Genomic DNA, 6,000 nt, shown 5'->3' on the forward strand with positions numbered 1-6,000 from the left:
ACCCTTTCCATTCACAATTTCTCAAACAGTAGTTAAAAATACATGAACGGGGGGGGGGGGGGTAGGGAAGTCCAGTAAAAATGGACATGTTCACCTCTTTGCACATAAAATTCATTGAATTCAGAAAAACATAATCTGGTATCAGAGTGATATCAAATGATACCCTAAGGCATGTGTCATTTATGAGAAACTACATTATACAAAAAAAGAGTCAATTAATCTTCCTGAAATGGCAATGGCCTAGAACAGGAAATAAAGCTACTTGATGAGACACACAAGAAATGCTCCCAAAGCTGCTAAAGGAAATGACCATCTATGAACCCTAAAGCAAGACTTCATGCACACACAGGTCAGAAGAAAGGGATGTGTGCATTTGATACAAGGCCATACAACAACCAACATAAGATGGTCATTATTTGCAACAGCATGGTAAGGAACTAACCATGCACCTCTAGAAATTAAGCAGGGAACTTTGTAGCCACCTAGCCACTAAGACTCAGCCATTCCTAAGGGGAGGAGAGAGGCATTATTAATCTAGCATCAGTGGTAAGGCAAAGCGCTCTGAAAGAGCGGCATTCAGTGTTTAGTTTGCCAGCATCTAGGGTCAAACATCTGGTTCTCTTTCTTTCTCAATGGATCAAACATCTTGTGTCTCTCCCATATATCCTGATTCCCCGCCCCCCAAGCCAACACAACAAACTGATGCCTTTGATGGGGGGGTGGGTTGTCCTAATTGTTGGAACAGTCTGACTGAAGTGAGAGCCATGGATGAATATAATTAATCGCACAACCTGTAAATACATTAACAGCAATGATGCTCCTTCTGGTCTTCATACAGAGGCTACGGACAATAGGCTGCCCTTCCCGAACACATCTTCATCTGCAGCTCTCCCTTAAGAGCCATGAAAGGGGATTCATACTTCTAAAGAGGCCACTGCCACCAAAGGATGATCAAGCCCCAACTCAATGTCTTGATAACTTAACAGATACGACTGAAAATACAGAGCTTAATTCATTGCTACTTGTTAAATGGATTACAAGGTTTTACAGGTAGCTTATCTGATACAGGGAAGCATCTCTGATACTTCGTATTTCCTCCGCTCCTACTACATAGGAAAACATTTCCACCTAGAGCCCTTTCACAGAATATCAAGAAACAAAACAAAAAAAAAGCCCCAAGTGCAGCAAGATAATGCTGTTATAATGAAACACACCAATCACATGAATCAACATCACAACCTATTGACTTATGTGACTCACATGAGTGAGTCCATTTGAAAAGGAGACCCAGGAACTGAAGTACCCATCAATGTTACATACTGCAGGCGATTTTTTTTTCTTAAAAAAAAAATGTGACTGTTTCAATTGCTTCCATGAATTTTTCAACAACTGTTAGAAAAACCACTAAGTTAATAAGCCTAATATCCAAGTCACAACACAGGGATATAGATAAACAGTTATCTGTTCTTTCACTATGGCGGTAAGACATATTCCCATGGAACTGCTCCCTGAAAAAAGGTGCCGCTTCTGATGGGAATAGTGGTATTGGGATCGAAACAGAAGACCTGCAGAATGAGGTTCATTAATGAACTCCTCTGTAAGTTTACTACATCTTCTTCCAAATACTGTGCATACTTTTTTTCGTGATATCACATGTGTCTATGGGGTGCAACCAGGTTCCTGCTGGCATGAAAAGGTGGAAGAATTAGAATGTGACTTAGAACTGTGCCATGAGGTGCATTTCACCTTATCCATTCCACAAAAGTATGCCCAGTACTGTAAAAAATTACACTTACAGGTCATGAGAACCATGTGATGAGTGTCACACCTATGTATTCTTACTGGGAGCTGAGCAGTAAGAAAGGCAGCTCTTCTGCACATCAAAGCTGCGAACAGCACAAAGTGCCTCTCATTTCTTGGCAAGCCATTCAAGCTCCAGTTATATGTGGATGGAATTATTCAGGGAAGGCTGAAATGGAATTATCTATACACAAACACATATACGTTGTTGAACCTCAGAAAGTAACTTCATGCCGTGCTGCAACAAAAAGACATCCTGTTACGTAAACTTACACTGTCTCTTGAAAACCTCTTCTCAGAAATCTCCAAAACAGAGGTCCTACCCACAATGAAAGGACTCAAGAAATAATGCTTGACAAGCAGTGAGAAATTTAAAACTTTCCTGATCTGGCCAAAGCTACCTTATTCATGCATATTAAAACCATTTCATTGAGGGAAAAAATGTCAACGCCAGCACTTTCATGTGCAAGGAAACCTCCTAAAATATCACAGATACATGCTGTGCGATGCAACCCAGGCATCAATTAAACCAACCTCTAGAAACACAATGGTGTTCATACAGCAGTTCAGCTCTCTCCTCACACAAGAAGCAGCATGTTCAAAGAGCACAACCCAGATGTGGGACACCCTCGACAGGGTAAAGCTTACTCTGATCTTTTCAAAATTTCACTCCATCCATTCTTGCTACATTAATGGGGCTTCATTGCTTGTAGGCATCCTCCATCGTCCTACTCCCATCCCCTTTATCCTCCCTGAGCCTTTTTCTCTCAGCCATGAAGCAAACGTCGCCTGGAGAAGAAGCCTTAATGCATTGGCAGGGCTGCACAGCCCAAAACATGCATTTCTTCCCAATTGGATTAATAAACCCGTTTGCCTTTTTTTGTACAAAGTCACCCAAACGTTCCTAGCAATTTGATAGAAGGCAGGAAAATGCTGTGCTTCTTGTAAAGCTGCTAGCGGAAGGATTTCAGCTGACCCTGTCGACCACTGGTAGACCCAATGGTACTGGGTCCACCTGGAAGCACCTACATTTCTCCTCTCTGTATCCAGTGACTGTCTAGATGGGGTTTCCTGGCAACCTGAGACCATTCACTTCAAGACTCCTTGGTTTCCCATACACACACACACACATACAGGCACACCCCAAGACCACAGCTGGGGCTAAAACTGGAGTAATTTATGGGCAATTTTTTTTTGGTTGTTGTTTGAGTAGCAAGGATGCAGCAGCATAGCCCAACTGCACTTTGGAAATTAACCATGGCAAGCCACAAAAAACCAGGCAGCTTAACAGCAAGATGCCAGCATTGGGCTTGCTCCACCCCAGCTTTGCCTGCAAGACACACTCACTGCCCTCTCTTATCAAGCTACAAATCCCCAGAGAAGGCTTGGTAAGAAGCAGCCCCAGCTGCGCCTACAGAGAGTCACAAACTGGAGGGGAAAATGGGATTCACTTTGACAATGGACACAGAAAGGCAATGAAAATGTCTCAACTAGGAAAGGGAAGTAAAGGGGTGCGTTCCCCGGGGTGGGAGGGTTATGTAACCCTCAGAGTCTCAGGCCAAAATAAGCCACAAGGGAACAGGGGGCAGGAACTCTGGAACCCAGAACCCTGAGCAGGGAAAGCTCGGGTATATATATATATTGCCTAAACTTTGTCCTCGCAGAATGCACCGAGCCCTTCCTCCTCCCCTTTCCTTACGGCACATTGCCTTGTAGCCCTCTGGCCACGTGAAAAATGGGTCAGGCAGAAACATTCGCGGAAGGGACGCGTCTCGAACAGGGACTCTTCGAGGTTCGAGAGCACCGCTTCCGAAATGTCAAGCAGTCCACGTAGACGTGCTGGAAGGAACGGCTCCGCCTGGCAGAGGGGGGCGTGAGCCTTTCGGCACGCGCGCGAGCCGCTGCCTCGGAAGCCCTCGGCTTGGCAGCGAGGGGGCAACCCATGCGGGGAAAGGAATCATCCTCGGGGGTTCGTTCTCTGCCCAGGAGTGGCCGCCACGGACCAACCTGTCGAGGCTCGTCTCCCTTCTCTCGCTCTCTCTCTCTCTCCGCGCTCCCTGGGAGCCTCTAGCGGACGAGAACGGCAGCGCAGCGAAGACGAACCTCCTCGGGAGTTCAATCCCTCGCTGCTTTGTGACCGAGCAACTCAAGTAGGTGAGTGGGCAGTTCCAAAAACCTCTCATCGAAAAGGGGGAAGAAGAAGAAAAGGAAAAAATCCCACCCTTCGACCTGAAGGGCGAGGACGGCAGGTGTCCCCCACGCCGCCCCTCAACGCCCGCTGAAAGGACGCCTCGCATTGCCAGAGGATAGTTGAGGCACCCCGAAGTCCAACACGGGAGGGGGGGGGAGAAGCCCCTCCTATCAGACGCCGTTCATTCATCCATTTTCCCACCCGTAAATCTCTCCCGTCATTCAGTACGAAGGCAACTTTCCCCCTTCGATGCATGGGGGGGGGGGGGTAAAAAAGAGGGCAATGGGGGGGGGCGTACATTTCAGTATTGCACTGCACTTTTAGGGAGGGCACACGACCCCCCCCCCCCCCCATGCACACAGCCCACCACGCACGAGGAGGGGAAGAAGCGGTCTGAATAGCGGCAAGCGGTGCCTCCTTTTGGCTTACCTGGAGGCGGGCGGACTTCTCCCCGGCGCCCTTTAAACCCAGTCTAGGGGTCGCCGCAGCCGCGGTCGGCGCCCGACTCCCGCCGCTCCTTTCGCCGGCGGTAAAGCAATAGGACAACCCAACGGAGCAATCCGTGCCCGACGAAGCCGCGGGCAGCGAGGGGCAGCGCCTTCCAACTTGCTTCGCGCTGGGCAGTTGTCTCCTCTCCCCGCAATAATCCCCGGCCACGAAGGCGACCGAAGCGGAGGTGGCCCCGCTCAGCCGCCGTGCCCCCCTTTCGCCGGCTCCCGCTGGCGGCCACCCTCAGCGCCCGTCCGGCTCTCCTCGGCGCAGCCCTCGGGCGCTGGCTCTGAAGGCGCGACGCCGCCCGGCTCCGAGGCGCCCGCTCCCGCGACGCTTTCGGCAGCGCAGCCCGCTCGCCTCGACGCGGAGGAAACTTTCAGGCGGGCAAAGCCGCGGCAGAGGCGGCAGCCTCGAGCGAGCGAGCCCCGGCCGGCTCCGAGGGAGGCTGGGCGGGTGCGTGCGCGCGTGCCGAGCCGGCTCCTTCCCCGGCCTCGACCGCGCGCCTCCAAAGTCCCGCAGAAGCAGCAGCACGAGAGGGGGCGGGGTAGCCCAAGAAACCCATCCGCCGCCCGGCACTCCTCCTCGGCGACGGCGGCTGGTGCAGCACCCGGGCGTGGGTCCGCCTGTCTCCCAGCCTAGCGAGCCTCCCCCTCCGCCAGCCGGCTCCCGGCAGCAGCCACTAGGCTGGAGAGGCAACAAGCCGCCGCTTAACTCTTTCCCGGCCAGCCTCCCCGCCACTGCCAGGCAAGGAAGGAGTCCGGGCTGCGCCTGCCGCGGCACTTGGCGTGGGGAGCTCGGGAGACTGCCACATTGCTCCAAGCAAGCGCGCGGCCGCATCCTCCGCGCCGCCCGGGGTCCTCCCTCCCCGCCGTGACCCCATTTGGAACGGTGGGAAGCGAGGAGGGGGCCCGGCCGACGCTGCGAGACACGGCGCAAACAGTAAATAAATAAATAAATAAAGCCGGGTGTCAGCGCCTACTGGGCGCCTTCTGCTTTGACACGGCCATTCTTTGGCTTCCACTCCTATGAGGAGATGGGTGGGAGCAGGTGGAAGGCTCCGCTTGCAGTCGTTTTAAAGCAACCATGTCCAGGGCTGTGCGCCCGGCGGGCTGATCCTAAGCCAGCGCGTGGGACCGTGCGTAGGATCCGACCACCCGAGAGAGGACGCTCAAGCGTGACTTCGTTCTCCCCCCCCCTGCCCCGGGGCAATTGCAGACTGCGATTCTGCGAATGCATTTTTTTTAAAGCATTTAATTTCACGGCATCAGGGATTGCTAGACCGCAGACCTAGTCTTGCAGCCCTTTGAAGTCAGCCGGGTTTACTTCCGAATAAATTCGCAGGAGGAGCTGGGCTGATCAAAGGGCGCCTTCCCAGACGTTTCCCCCTCCCCCCGCTCTTTTGTAGCGCTGCAGATTGGGTCGAAGTGGTTCTTGACCGAAGGGAACTTGTGCTCTTGCAGCTATCTAGAATCGCGTCCACCTAGTCAGAAATCGGTACCATTTTGCTCCCGGGAATG

At 52.0% G+C, this 6,000-nt stretch overlaps 1 protein-coding gene across 2 annotated transcripts in view; it reads right to left on the reverse strand.

Moving 5' to 3' along the window:
* LINGO2 (leucine rich repeat and Ig domain containing 2) overlaps positions 1–5,317 on the reverse strand; it is a 666,496-nt gene extending 661,179 nt beyond the window's left edge. Inside the window, exon 1 of one of the 2 annotated variants that reach the window (XM_077345252.1) lies at positions 4,421–5,317. The gene's annotated coding sequence lies outside the window, so the exon portion shown is untranslated. The remainder of the gene's footprint in view (positions 1–4,420) is intronic. The other variant, XM_077345254.1, reaches the window with a different exon arrangement.
* Between the last annotated feature and the right edge of the window lie 683 nt (positions 5,318–6,000).

This window comes from Paroedura picta, chromosome 7 (genome assembly GCF_049243985.1).
Source record: "Paroedura picta isolate Pp20150507F chromosome 7, Ppicta_v3.0, whole genome shotgun sequence".
Taxonomy (NCBI): Eukaryota; Metazoa; Chordata; class Lepidosauria; order Squamata; family Gekkonidae; genus Paroedura; species Paroedura picta.